This window comes from Saimiri boliviensis, chromosome 9 (assembly GCF_048565385.1).
Source record: "Saimiri boliviensis isolate mSaiBol1 chromosome 9, mSaiBol1.pri, whole genome shotgun sequence".
Classification (NCBI taxonomy): domain Eukaryota; kingdom Metazoa; phylum Chordata; class Mammalia; order Primates; family Cebidae; genus Saimiri; species Saimiri boliviensis.
Genome location: NC_133457.1, coordinates 38,436,345 through 38,450,144, shown reverse-complemented (window position 1 = coordinate 38,450,144; position 13,800 = coordinate 38,436,345). Strand labels below are relative to the sequence as shown.

Here is a 13,800-nt window from a genome sequence, read left to right as displayed (position 1 = left end):
CTGGTTGGGTTTCTCTCTAATTCAAGTTGTCAGTCACCAACTATATATAGCGATGAATGAAGATAAGAATTATTTGTAATTGTCTCTTCCATAGAAGATGAATATGTCCTAACTCATTTTTTACTGTGAAGACTAAATGTAAAGACATGCCTTTTGTTCATTTGCTGTGAATTTGTTACATTCTGTTAATTAAATTATTTTTGAGGGAAGGCAAAGAACTTATTTCTTACTCTAATAACTACCAGATGTTTTCAAGAGTGTTACAGGCAGCAATAGGTTTCAGTGAGAATGTAACCACATCATACTACGTATCATGTTGTGCATATATTATATATAATCGTAATAGCACATCAACGTATTTTTTCAAATGCACTAATTAAACCTCAAATCCCCATTTTAGGCTTTGCACTTTTGATTAACAAGAACAGTTAAAAAAAGAGAGAAAGAAAGGAAGAAAGAAAGAATGAAAGAAAGAGAGAAAGAAAAAAAGAAAGAGAGAAGCTTCCTAGTTGCTATGTGAAAACTGGCATTGCCAAGGAACTTACAACCATTCAGCCACAAGGAGGAGCTCAAGCATCAAATTAAAAATTAACACACACTAATAAAGTCTGGTGCTTGCTGCTTTCGGCAATGTATTAAAACAGTATTTATTCTTTTATGGAGGCAACGTGATTTATGGACCTTTTTCCCAAATTAATATCACTCTGGAGAGCTTATGTTGATATGCTGGTATGTATCAGTATATTTACATAAATATAATAATATAGACATAATGTATTCTTCACCCAGTAACAAGATGGATCTTTAAAAAATGCTAATGAGATATGCCACTCCCTGTTTAAAAGCCTTCCTATGGCTTTCTTTCATTTTGAGAATAAACTGCGTTCTCTACCGAGACCTAAGGGGCCTTACCTCATCTTGTTCCCACACCCCTTTCTTTTACTTTCTCTTCTTCTCCTGCTGCTGCTTAAAAAAAAACACACACAAAAAAACTTCAACATTTATTTTAGATCCAAGGGGTACATGTGTATGTTTGTTACATGGGTATATTTGCATGATTCTGAGGCTTGGGGTACAAATGATCCTATGGCCCAAGTAGTGGGCATAGTATCCAAGGAGGTGAAAGATCTCACAAGAACGACAAAGCACTGCTGAGAGAAATCAGAAGTGACACAAATGCATGGAAAACCATTCCATGCTCAGGGGTTGGAAGTACCACCCCTTTTGGTCTCCATCTCATGCCAGTCTCCCCAGAGACCACATGCCTTCTGATAGGCCCCGGAATGGGTATTTTCTGGTCTCTGGGACTTAACACTTTGGTTTTCCTCTGTCCTTCTGGAGATTTGCATGCCTGCCTCCTTCTCGTTCTTTGAAATTCAGTTTCACTGTCACCCTCCAGACAGTCATTTCCTGACACCTACTGAATGTAGGCTGGCATGCCCTCCCTTCTGCCGTTCTTCTCCATCCTTGTCTCTGTTTATTGCTACTTAGAATTTATCACAGTCTGTACTTCTTTTGTTCACCTATGTGCTTCCTGTTTATTACGTGGCTTCAGTACTTGATGTACATTACAGCAGCAACCTTGTCTATGTAAACACTGTAGTATCTGCAGTGTCTAGCACAATTCCTGGCACTAAGTCTGTGCATAATAAGTATTTGTTGAAGAAATGAGACTTTATAATTGAAACTTTGGGAATATGGCTAGGTCCAGTGCTTCCCTGGAATAATAACCACAGAAACAGTTTTAAAACATTGGCCTCCCATCTCAGTGATTTTTGGTCATATTTTGAAGGATCTCTTCCTAATTCCCCAACAATACACATGTTATTCCTACTCTACCCCAAAAGAGGCAGCAAATGATACACAATAAAATCTATAGTGCTACTAGAACAGACTAGTAACAACATGGTTAGAAGAACAAAATTAAAATTAAGCAAAATATGCCAACATCTTTCACTGATATCTGCATTATTTGACCTGTGAGTATGTAAGCTTGTATCTGAGGAACAGCTTCTTCAGCCCCAACAGTTGGTACTGACATCTGATGATGGTGTCACCAGCACCACAGTTTGGAAGGTGCTGATAAGACTGGTCCACTGATCTTATATGTCAGATGAAAGAGGATGTGCCAAGTTTCCATATAAAGGCCTTCAAAGAGGCCTTGTATTCGCCACTCTTAGGGCCATCTTTGAATAGGGGTAAGCAGGTCCCAGTAAGACTAGATCTCATGCTGATGTGGGTGCTCACAGAAAATCCTTCATGCTTCTAAAACCATATCCTAAAACTTATTAAGCTTGGGTTCCTGCCAAGTTTATTATTTCACTTGATATAAAACGTTTCACTGTATATTTGTATCTTGTAAATAGTTTGATATTTTTCTGTAATGATCAGTAATTATTCAGCCTTGCTCATTTTCTCCTTCTTCCCAAGAAACGTTTTCAAAGTAGTGTATTTATTTATCAAGAAAATGAACACTTGCTTTCTGAAAACATACACATGGAAGGTTCCCCAAAGAAATGGATTTGATCCTTTTATAGGAAGCAAGCCTACATATTGTCTATCAGAATGATCATTCTAAAAGCCACAATCACATAATGTAAAATTTGCAAAATGATGAAAGAAGTTAATGTTTGAATATATGTTGTCTATTATTCTCAGGGATCACCTGGTCAGGATGTGATATTAAAAAATGTTCTTGTATTTCTAAGAGTTAGGAAAAATACCAATTACAATTGAAATAGAGTATGGATTCTTCTTACAGGCCAAAGCTTAGTGGGGAACAGAGTCCAGATCTTTAAAGAAAATAATTTATGACAGTTGCTAAAGTTGGGAAGGGGGTCATAGCAATATGTATGGAGACCACTGCAATGGGGTCTTGCAGTAGGGAAGAGATTGAACTCAACTCCATCTCCAGCAAGGACAAGTGGGGATTTTAAATCAAGGAGCAGGGTGGGGGTCAGTGAATGGGAAATTACTAAGAGGAAACATCAGGGATAGGGCATTTTTGGCTAAACTGACTTGATTGGATTATTGCTGAAGACAGGACAGGGCGATAAAATATGGAGGGTGGTCAGATACTAAAGTTGGGAGATTTTCACTAAACCGACTATGCAGGATTCTTGCTCAAAGTGGATTCTATGAGGACAGAGAGGGAAGCCCAAGGTCGAGCCTAGTCAAGCAGAGAACTCAGAGGAGACGGCCTAAAGTTTTGATCGAAGAGGAGAGTTTTCGTCAAGGTATGTGTGGCACTAGGTTTGAAAGTGTCTGTAGTAGATTGATTCAAAACATGGCCCTAAGTCTCCACATATCCCTGTACACATACTCTTTGCAATGAGACTTTGCAGCAGCTGTTAAGAGGTGAAGTCTAGCTCCTCCTCTCCTTAATCAAAGCTCATCTTGTCACTTGCTCTGCCCAGCAGAAAGTGGCTGAAATTACATGTGTCCATTCTAAGCCTTAGATCCCAAAAGGCCCTTTGTGCTTCTCCTCTTCCTTCAACATGAACAAGTGTGACCTAGCCTGCTGGAAGGTAAGAGGTCATTCATGGCAGAACTCAGTTAACTAGCTGAGGATATCATAGAACAGCCAGCACCCAGGTAACCTACTTACTAACTGCAGCCAGTGAACATATCTGGTTGAGATCAGAATAACCTGGGCCAGACCAGAGGAACTGTCTGATTAATCTGCAGAATCATGAGCCACAATAGATGGTTATTGTTTATAGCCACTTAATATTAGGTTGGTTTGTTATGCAGCATTACTGTGACAATAGCTAATATATAATATTGGACGTGTGCTTCTGGGTGACAGCAACAGTGACACATATTTTGGATACTGGCAATTTTGTAGCTCTGGTTATAATATAGTAATTTTAGCTAATAGTGGCCTTGTGGTTTTTGGAGGCTCAACGATAGTGGCATTTGGAGGTATTTCTGGCAACATGGCTAATATTGGTGGCTTTGATGATGATTGTACTTGTGCTTTTGATGATTATGGTCCTTGTGCTTTTAGGTGGTTATTGGTTATTGGCTGGACTTGATACAACTACCCATGTAGCATATCAGTGAACTCAGTTTTTTGGCCAGGTTTTACCACAGTTTAATAATTAAATGACAACCTTTAATGCCACTAAGTTTCCAGGGAAGCGAACTATACATTGTTCTCGGTTTCTCACTAGGCTGGGGAAGATCAAACATTGGTTGGGGAGGATTTTCTTTTCATTGCTTGTGTGCACTACAGGAGGACTGTGAGGGATTCCCGGCCATTGCAGTGTATGTGAAGAGGTTAGCCTTGGCCATGCCAAACTCTAATAGGCACAGATGCCAGAAGTGGATGCATTTTTACATCTATTGACTTTTCAGAAAGAATACCTTCTGTAGGCCTCAGTTCAGCCTTCATAAGAAGGGCTGGTACTATTGGTGACAGGTATCTGCTCATTATTTTCTGCTGCAGGTGCACGCAGTGGTGAGAGACAGAGCTGTACCTGTTCAGCAGGCCAGTCGCTCCAGCCACAGTCTGCAGCCAGGGGAACCCTGGTCCCGTCACTGAAATGGTCCCATTGGAAGGGAGAGCTGGTTGTGCTTGCATCTGTTTTCCATATAATTGCTCTGCCTATACGTCCATCTTAACTGTGGGGCACCAGAGTCTCTTTAAGAATCCTTCTGTGTTTTCTGAGGCTATTTTCCATCTTTGTTAGCTTTGTGGACAAATAGTTAATAAAACTCTTTTCCTTTTTGAATGAGAATTCGACCTTTGGTTAACCCTGTAGCTCAGTTCCCCTGGTAACTTGACAATGACAGAAGGTCAACTGTGTTTCTAGGCAGAATTGCTTGTGCCAAAAATGACCTTTGATTGTCAGCTTGTATCTGGACTGGTAGGGTTATAAATAAACTATAAATATATATAGGGAAGCTATGCTTTGGACCCCCCCTAAGAGTTGTGACTCTTACCAGAGCGTGCATCTTGCAGGAACCTTGGAAGCTATGGATTCTATGGGTTGGCAGCTTTTAGGCCAGAGTGGATCCTTTATCTACCTGCTGTGTGTCTCATCTCCCTGTACTTCAGCTGCTAGACTGATACAAGGACTTCTATAGAAACAGAATCCTTAAAGCTACGCTTTTGGCAAGCTCTGGTTTTTGTCCATAACCTAATAGATGGATATTGAGTGTAGCCTGTGGCAGTCTTGTGAATCTGAATGTTTAGTTGAACCTAAGAAGATCTTCAGTGTGTGTTGTAGACTGGGTGTTCTTACCCTAGGTCCAGCTGCTGATACACCTGAGAGCCTCTCTGGCCTGAGAGGACTCCATGACAGATGCACTGGGCTGTGTATGTGTGTTTGGGGTGACTCATCATACATGAGATATAAACCAGGAGATCAGTGGCAGGATGCCTATTCTCTTGGGATTCCAGACCATGGCACTAGCACAAGGACAGATGTACCCACAGGACATCTAACTTGCCTAATTTTACCAACCATAAGCTTACTAACACTGAGTATGTAGAGAGGGGTTTTGGGGAAGGAGGCTGAGAACCTTGGGGAGCAGTTATGTTGCTGGTGGTAATGGCCAAGGATGGCTATTTCTTATAAAACTAAAGAGCACTCACAACATGGAGTTCTCAGGAACCACAAGGCCAGTCACCGAAAAAGTAAAATAATTAACCAGGAGCTTGTGGTCCATCTTAGGCAGTCTCTAACCATAGGCGGGCTTTGTTTTGGAAGAATTGTCGCCCTGCTCCCTTGAATGTCTGCCCCTTGCCTAGAGAGGGTATGTGGAACTGGGTAGGATGATTCAAGTGCTCAAACAATAGCTTTTTGAGTCTTTCTCTATCTCATGACTCTGTCTAATGCTCAGTTAGGCTTTCTGTACAAAGAGGCAGAGATGGTTATAGTAGCTCCAGGCTTCCATCTTACTAGGTTGGTAACCATAGAGGGAAGAGCATGCCTCTTTCCCCTCATTCTAGCAAATGTGGCTAACACTCATTGCTCTGGCTTGGAGTTCATGGGCCTCCTGATCAATCACAGAGGCCAGTGTGACGAAAGCTTTTATATGGCCACGCATAAGCAGACAGTTAGGAACATTTGAATACTGTAGCCTGAGATTGGAGAAGAGTGGTTTCCCAAAGGAGAACTGGGGGCTGGGATTTTAAAAAGTAGGAAGGGATGCTGGGAAAGCTGAACAGTTGGTGTCTGCTTTATTAAAGTGAGTTCCTTGCACTTTAATATGCACACCTAGGGGATCCTGTTAAAATGCAGGATTTGATTCCTAGAAGATACGGTTTGGATGTTTTGTCCCCTCCAAACCTCATGTGAAAATGTGACCTCCAGTGTTGGAGGCAGGGTTTAGTAGGAGGTGTTCGGATCATGGAGGTGGATCCCCTCATGAATGGCTTGGTACCCTCCTTAAGAAAATGAGTGCATTGTTGATCTGTGAGTTCATGTGAGATCTGGTCGTTTAAAAGAGCCTGGAATTTCCTCCTCTGCCTCTTGCTCCCTCTCTCACCGTGTGATACACTGGCTCCCACTTTGCTCTCCATCATGACTGTAAGCTTCCTGAGGTCCCCCACCTCCAGCAGATGTTAGTGCCATGCTTTTCCAGTCTACATAACTGTGAGCCAAAATAAACCTCTTTTCTTTATAAATTTCACAGCCTCAGGTATTCCTTTATAGCAATGCAAACAGACTAACACAATAGGTCCAGTGAGGGGCCAGAGATTTTGTGATTTGAACAAGGTCCCAGGTGTTTCTGATGTTGCTGGTTCAGGGACCTCACACTGAGTGGCAAGGCAGTAGAGGGTTAGGTCTCTGCACAGCTGGCAGCCATCTCGTGTTGTTAAAGAAGAGGTGTGAGTAGCTGCCTCCCAGAGAGATTTGGGTAGCAGTCAGATAGCATCCCCGGTGCAGCACAGGGTGTGAGAAAGCTTATTGGAGGGGTCTGTTCTAAATGACTAGACCTAGTGGGGCAGGTTGTGTGACCCAGGAATGCTAATGTTGGCAGTTTCTTTTTGTGCTGCGGCAGCACTTGCAAAAGCACATTATGCTGTTAAATGAATTATACACAGTGAGTTAATCACAGGCCTATACTGCCAACAGACAGCTCCCACTGGAATGAATTTGGAGAGGGAGAGTTTAAAAAAAATAGCCAGAACTGCAGGATAATATGTAACCAGAAATATTTTCAAAATGGGCCATAAAAGGATGTTTGGGAAAGTTAATTTTTAAATGTATGCTCTCACTCTGTGGTGCAGACTCCCTAGATGACTGAGAACACCATTTCTCCTCCTGCCACAGTTCTCCCCCAGGCTGTATTTGGAAAATATTGATTTGTCTCCTTGATTTGTTAAGCAACAAATTCAACAACAAGTTTTAACTTGCTGACTTGAATTTTCATAGCATGATCATGATCAGACTCAGCTAATAGCAGGGAAGCCAACTGTCTTCTAAACTGAATTACTCTTGTATATTATAAGAATAAATGGTGGTACTTCTCAAAATATTTGAGGACCAGATGTTTGAGACCAGAACTCGAATGATTAATTACAAAATTATGAGGTATACAAACTCTAAAAGTTTAAAACATACTACAATTTAGGGCCTGGCTGTTTTTTAGGTGGTCACTGGTCATTTTGATTTCAAAAGTAGAAATTAGAATTGATGGCATAGACTAATATGTATAAAAAGGAATTGTTTTAAATTATATTTTAAATTGTTTTCTCTAGCATCTCATAGTTTTTTCTTTTTAAAGGGAATTGAAGGTATGTACAGTGAGGCTGGGTAATTGATAACCTTTTAAATTGAAGGTATGTATCTGAGGCTGGGTAATTCATAATCTTACTCAAATGACAAATATAATTCAATCAGCATAATGCACATTAGAAGGTTTCAGCAAATAAGCAAGATGCTCACAGCACACCTGACCTGTCCTTGGATCTGTTTAATTTTTTGGGAGTGGGGCAAGGAAGGCAGAGGAGGAAGTCCACTCCATAGCTTGGAGCTTCATTATGCTTGAATGCCTGTTTGTTCCTGACACTGGAGTGCAGTGAGAAGGCAGAGTAACTTTGAGAAAGGAAAAGCGATTTTTGCAACTCAAGGGTTTGAGTTCCAAGTCCTGAGCTTTTGTTTATGATGACTTGATATTGATGGGTTCATCTCTTTTCCACTTTATTTTTCTTATTCAGTAAGAATAGAAATGCAAGGCTATCTCAGTGTTCATGTCTCACAAATATAATTTGCAAATAAGGATAAGAAAATGAGATGGCATGTGGTCTTCATAACTAGAAAGTTACATTTCTTAAGGAGATCTGTCCTGAACACCTATTCAATGCCACTGTGGAACCTCCCTCCCTATCCCACTGCAGCTGCGATTTCCATGACTCTGAGCTAATTTTTTCATAGTATTTCTAATTTCATATAATTTCTCATTTATTTATTTTTGTCATTGACTGTCTCCCTCCTCTAGAACATCAGATCCATAAGAGCAGGAAGGGTTTGTTCACTGACGTATCTTACATGCCTGGACAGTATAAATTTCCCTAAGTCCGTTCTCATTTCTTAACCAGGTTGAAATTTAAAAAGGAATACAGCCACCTACTTATACCATGTCTCAAACACACTAAAGATACATTTTCCAACTGAAGAAAAAAATGTTTTGTCATGCGACATAAGATACCACTTGATTATGGGATCAACAAAAGTTCATTTGATAAAATAAAATGTTGATTCCCATGTAGATCGATTAGCTTTTCCCAAAGGGTTCAGTTAAATCAGTTTCTCAACTTTGGCAGTAATGATGTTTGTTGTGAGACTGTTGTGCATTGTGGGATATTTATTAGCATCCCTAGCCTTGACCTAATAGGGATCGGTGTCACCTTCTCTCCCCTAGTTATGGCAGCCAAAAATATCTCCAGACATTGTCAAATGTCCCTCAGTTGAAAACACTTAGTTAAACGAATCAACCTAATTTTGAATAGGCTCACTGGCTTGCTAATATTTATCTTTAATTTTTGAAGACAGAATAGCTGTCTTTTATCAAGCACTTGTGTAATAGGCAGAATAATGCCCCCCAATGATGTTCACACCCAAATCCTTGGTATGAATGTGTTACCATACATGGCACAAAGGGCTTTCCAGATGTGATTAAGAACCTTGAAGTAGGGAGATCATTCTAGATTATCTAGGTGGGCCCAATCTAATCGTATGAGCCTTTAAAACTGAGAGCCCTTTTAGGCTCTGGTAAGAAAGATTTATGATCTCAGAAGAGGTATGAGGGAAATGCCATGTGACAAGGACTCAACCCTTTCTTGCTCACTTTGAAGTTATAGGAAGGGGGCTAGGAGCCAAGGAGTGCTATGACCTCTAGAAGCTGGAGTGACCTTCAATTGACAGCCATGAGGAAGACAGAGATCTTGGTCCTATGACTGCAAGGAGCTTAATTCTGACAACAAAGGAGCAAGGAATGGATGCTTCCCTAGACCTTTAGGAAGGAATGCAGCCCTGCTGACATCTTGATTTTAGCCTATCAGGACCCACGTTGGACTTCTGACCTATAGAACTCCAAGGTCGAAATTTGTATTAAGCAATGAAGTTTATGGTACTTTGTTTCAGTAATAACAAAATTTATCACACTGAGACCTTTGCATAGTAACTCCATCTTCTCATTTTATAGATGATGTGGGCTGAATTATGTCCTCACCAATTCATATGTTGAATTGAATTGTACTTCACAATGTGACTGGTTTGGTGATGGGGTCTTTAAAATGGTAATTAAGGTTAAATGAAGTCAACATGATGAGCCTTAATCCACTATGACTGGTGTGCTTATAAAAAGAGATTAAGACTCAGACACACACAGAGGAAGACCATGTGAAAGGAAGATTGTGAAGGAGATGGCCCTCTGCAGGTCAAGTGAGGACTTTAAAAGGAGTCACCCCTGCTGACACATTGGTCTTGGACTTCTAACTGTGAGGAAAAATATTTCTATTGTTTAAGCCACCGGGTCTGTGGTATTTTGTTATGGTAACCCTGAAAACTAACTTAATAGAAGAGGAAACAAGCTCAGAGAACATGGATAAATTTCTCTAGGACATATAACTAGTACAGGTGGGGCTGGAGTGTCTCTACAATTTATTATGTTAATGTATGCACTAAGTGGTTGTAATTGCATTGAGTTTTTGGATGACCCAGAGCATTCTATTGTCAGTTTGTAGAGGAAAAGTTTGAGACCTGTGTTCAAATTCCAATGTGACTATTGGTTGTTGTATCTTGGGTGATATGTTGATCTCAGAAGCTCAATTTGCTCATATCTAAAAATGTTATTAGATTCTCTCCAAGATTATATTGTGAATGACATAGATAATAAATGCAAATGCATTTTGTCATACACCAGGCACTGTGCAAATGTGAGGTGGTATTATTAAAATGTTACCATTGCTGGAAAAACAAATTGAGTGCATGTTTTCTGATAGCACCTTTTAGACCTTCTTCTAGGTAGGTTTAGGGAATGTCCATTCTTTGAAATACAAGAAATTACATAGAAAATATTATTTACTCACAGGAGCAAGACCGTATAAGAATCAGTGTTTCCTTTCTGCGTTTTTTTCTAAAAGGCAATTCACGTATATTTTATTGTTTAGAATTCCCATTGGAGGCATTATTAAGTGTGCTGTTCAGAGTCAGTGGGAAGAATAACAGCTGTTTTTAAAAAAATAAGGGGAACTGTCTACTCTAATTTAGGTTGTCTGATTTATTATGTGATAAGAGTAAAAAACAAACAGAAAAGAACCACTGTCTTGTTAACTTGTGGTGAAGTTAACAAGGCAGCTTTCCCACAGGAGAGCAATGTGTTCCATGAGTCTGTGGTTCCATGGTATGTTCTTCTAAGGGGGGAAAGCATTTATTTTGGTTTGAAACTCTGCAAGCTTCTCTTCTTATAATATCCACATTCACAAATGATAGTCTTTGTATCCAAAACAACAGAAGCTTCAAGTGGCTCAAAGGGATCTACCAGCCACATAAAGTTTGTTTCAATGGTGCCCTTTAGCAGGGAATTGTACAGTTACTCTCACTCTACCACCACATTCCTGATGAAGGCAAATCGAGTATCAACATGGGGAGTTGACATACTTTCTTGTAAGTGTTCCGAAAGTAATATTACCAATTGATTCTGGCATCAGTTAACTATGCATTTGCCATCTGCTTTCTAGAATGTCCTCTCCTCCTTCCCTGCTAGGGTACCTCTCAAACTTCAATTCCTAGCTCGAATTTCAACTTGTTTGTGAAACCTTTTCCATCTTTTCCAGATACTGTAAATTCTCTCTCTTGTCTGTGTGCCTGTGATACCTTTTTCAGATCTCCAATATACTATTTAATATCTTATAAAGCAATGATTTTTTTTTGTAATTTTGAATAATAATAATTTGTGAGGTTTTCAATCACAGATAGATTTTGTGTTTCCGGCACTGTGTCTGAAACATGGCAGGTGTATAATATATTAATAAATTCCAAATCAAAGTAAGGGCCTAGGATGATGTGTAGCTATCATTTATTTAGCAATTTCTATAAGCTAGTAACTCATTATCTCATTTATCTACAGCAATCCTCTAAGGTGGTCTTTATGTTTCCCATTTTATAGATGAGGAAATTGAGGCCTGAGGCTAGACGACTTGCCCAGGGTCAACTGGCTATTAAGGAACAGGGAGGTTTCTAACTTAGGTGAATGATGATATGCATTTATATGGAGGATGGGTGATAGCTGATTTAAACCTAAGCAAAATGGGAAGGAGAGCAAAATTTTTTGTCCTTAAAATCATTTTACTTCCATTTATTCTTTTTCTGTCTCCTGCTTCTTAATGTGCCTTTTATACACCCATTAAGGCCTGGTTTTGTAGATTGAATTATTGCTCAAAATTTTCACCATCTTTATGAATTATAAATTCATACCTTTGGTCATGTGACTTTGAAATATCTTCCACTAGAGTGGACAAAATATTCTTCCCCAATCCATTGATGTTGGGCTTGGCCACATTACTTGCTTTGGTCCATGAACTGCGGCTGGGGTGACAATGGACCAGTTCTGAGCTGAGACCTTAGAGGCATTGTGTGTTGTGTGTTTCTGCTCACCTCTCTTTCAATTCCTCATGAGAAGAACTTGCCTTAAGTAGCCACAGTTCCAAGAAAAGTAAAAGGCATGTGGAGGAGGCATGAACTTTATCTGCAGTTTGAGCTGAGATGTCTCAGCTTACTGGTAGAATAGACCCAGCAATGAGAAAAATAAATGCTTGCTTTATTGTAATCCACTGAGACTTTGGGATTGTCTGTTACACAGAAAGAACTAGCTAATATACTTGGCCTCCTAAAAGCACTCTACAATCACAGTTGCTATCTCCTTGTGCCTCAGCTAATCAATCAAAAGGAAAGGAAAATTCCATTTATCTAGCAGGAGTAAGCGTATAAACTCCATAAAGGCATCCTAGACACTGACACATAATGTGAGCTCAGAAATGAATGTGAAAACCCTATCTAAATGTTACAAGTTTCTCTGCATGTCTTCCTGCTCTCTCCTTGCCCACCTCCATTGCTGCTTTCATGACCCTTCTGGCTCCTGCTTTTAAGCCTGCTGTCTAGTTCTAGCACTAGAAAGTATCTCAGGAGTACTGACCAATCATGTTGGCTTATTTTTTCTTTTCAGAGAGAAAGAATTTCCTTTGAAAAGGGCTTTTCTTCTACCACAAGGTCCTGCCCCCTCCTACCATTTGACCCCACATTGTGCAAAGTGTGTGTGTGTTTAAGTCCCACATTTCAATATGCTTGCAGCCTCACCCTCCCTAGAGCTCAGATACCAATCAGGGTTGGGGGAGAAGGACATACTGAGAGCACCAATTCCTCAGACAGAGCTCACCTCCTATCTCGTTCTCCCTACTCCATCACACATATACCCCACTTCTCTCCTCCCCTTCCATCTTCCCTCCCTAATCCCAGGTCATAATCAGCTGTTTGAAACAAGTCTTGTGTTTCACTTTAAATCTTTTGCTACATGTGCGCAACTTCACTGAGTCCTTATAATGATCCATAAAGGCATTAATTGCTTTTCCTCATCTACTAGTAAAATAGTAATATTTTAGCTCATTAAGATTGGAAGCTAAGTTGGAATCCTAGGTCTGTCTACTGTATCTAGTAGATCTATGATTTTAAAACTTTTCTCTAGCAGCTGGAGTCTTTTTTTTTTTTCTAAGTTAAAACTTACATGGTATCTTTTATTCACAGAATGACTTGGGCTGCAAGTAGTAAAACTCTGATTCAAGCTGGCTTGGATAATGAGGAGAATTAAAAATCTCACCTAACAGGAAGTCCAGAGGTGATATGAACTTCAGCATGGTGCATCAAGGCTCCAGTCACAGTTCTGCATGGCTCTGTCCTGGTTTTTTCTTCCTCTGTGTGATACATGTATCCTTAGACTGGAAGCAAGATGGCAGCAGTGGTTCCAGGCATCCCATTTAGACTGCAAAACCTGCAGTTGGAGTTGGAGTGGTCTATGAGGTAGGAATGTTTTCCAGATGTTCCCCAGCAAACGTCACTTTATGTTTTATTGTCTACATCTGGATCACATGTTAGTTTTAAAGTAATTACTGCCAAGGGGTCATTCTGATTGCATGTACAATGTTAGATTTACTCTGGAGCTAAGGAGATGGCTCCCTTTGCCATGTGTGGTGGCAAAATTCTAATGTGGCTCCTAAGATTCCCACCCCATGGTAAGCATATCTTGTATAATAGCTTATCCTTCAGTGGGGGTGGAACCTGTGAATATGTT

General features: G+C 40.1%; 1 long non-coding RNA gene across 2 annotated transcripts in view; it reads left to right on the top strand.

Moving 5' to 3' along the window:
* The window catches only part of LOC141585624 (uncharacterized), a 361,964-nt gene that overhangs the window by 213,267 nt on the left and 134,897 nt on the right, over positions 1–13,800 (top strand). For both annotated transcript variants that reach the window (XR_012519208.1, XR_012519207.1), the window contains one exon: positions 13,257–13,529. This is a non-coding gene — a long non-coding RNA (uncharacterized LOC141585624). The remainder of the gene's footprint in view (positions 1–13,256; positions 13,530–13,800) is intronic.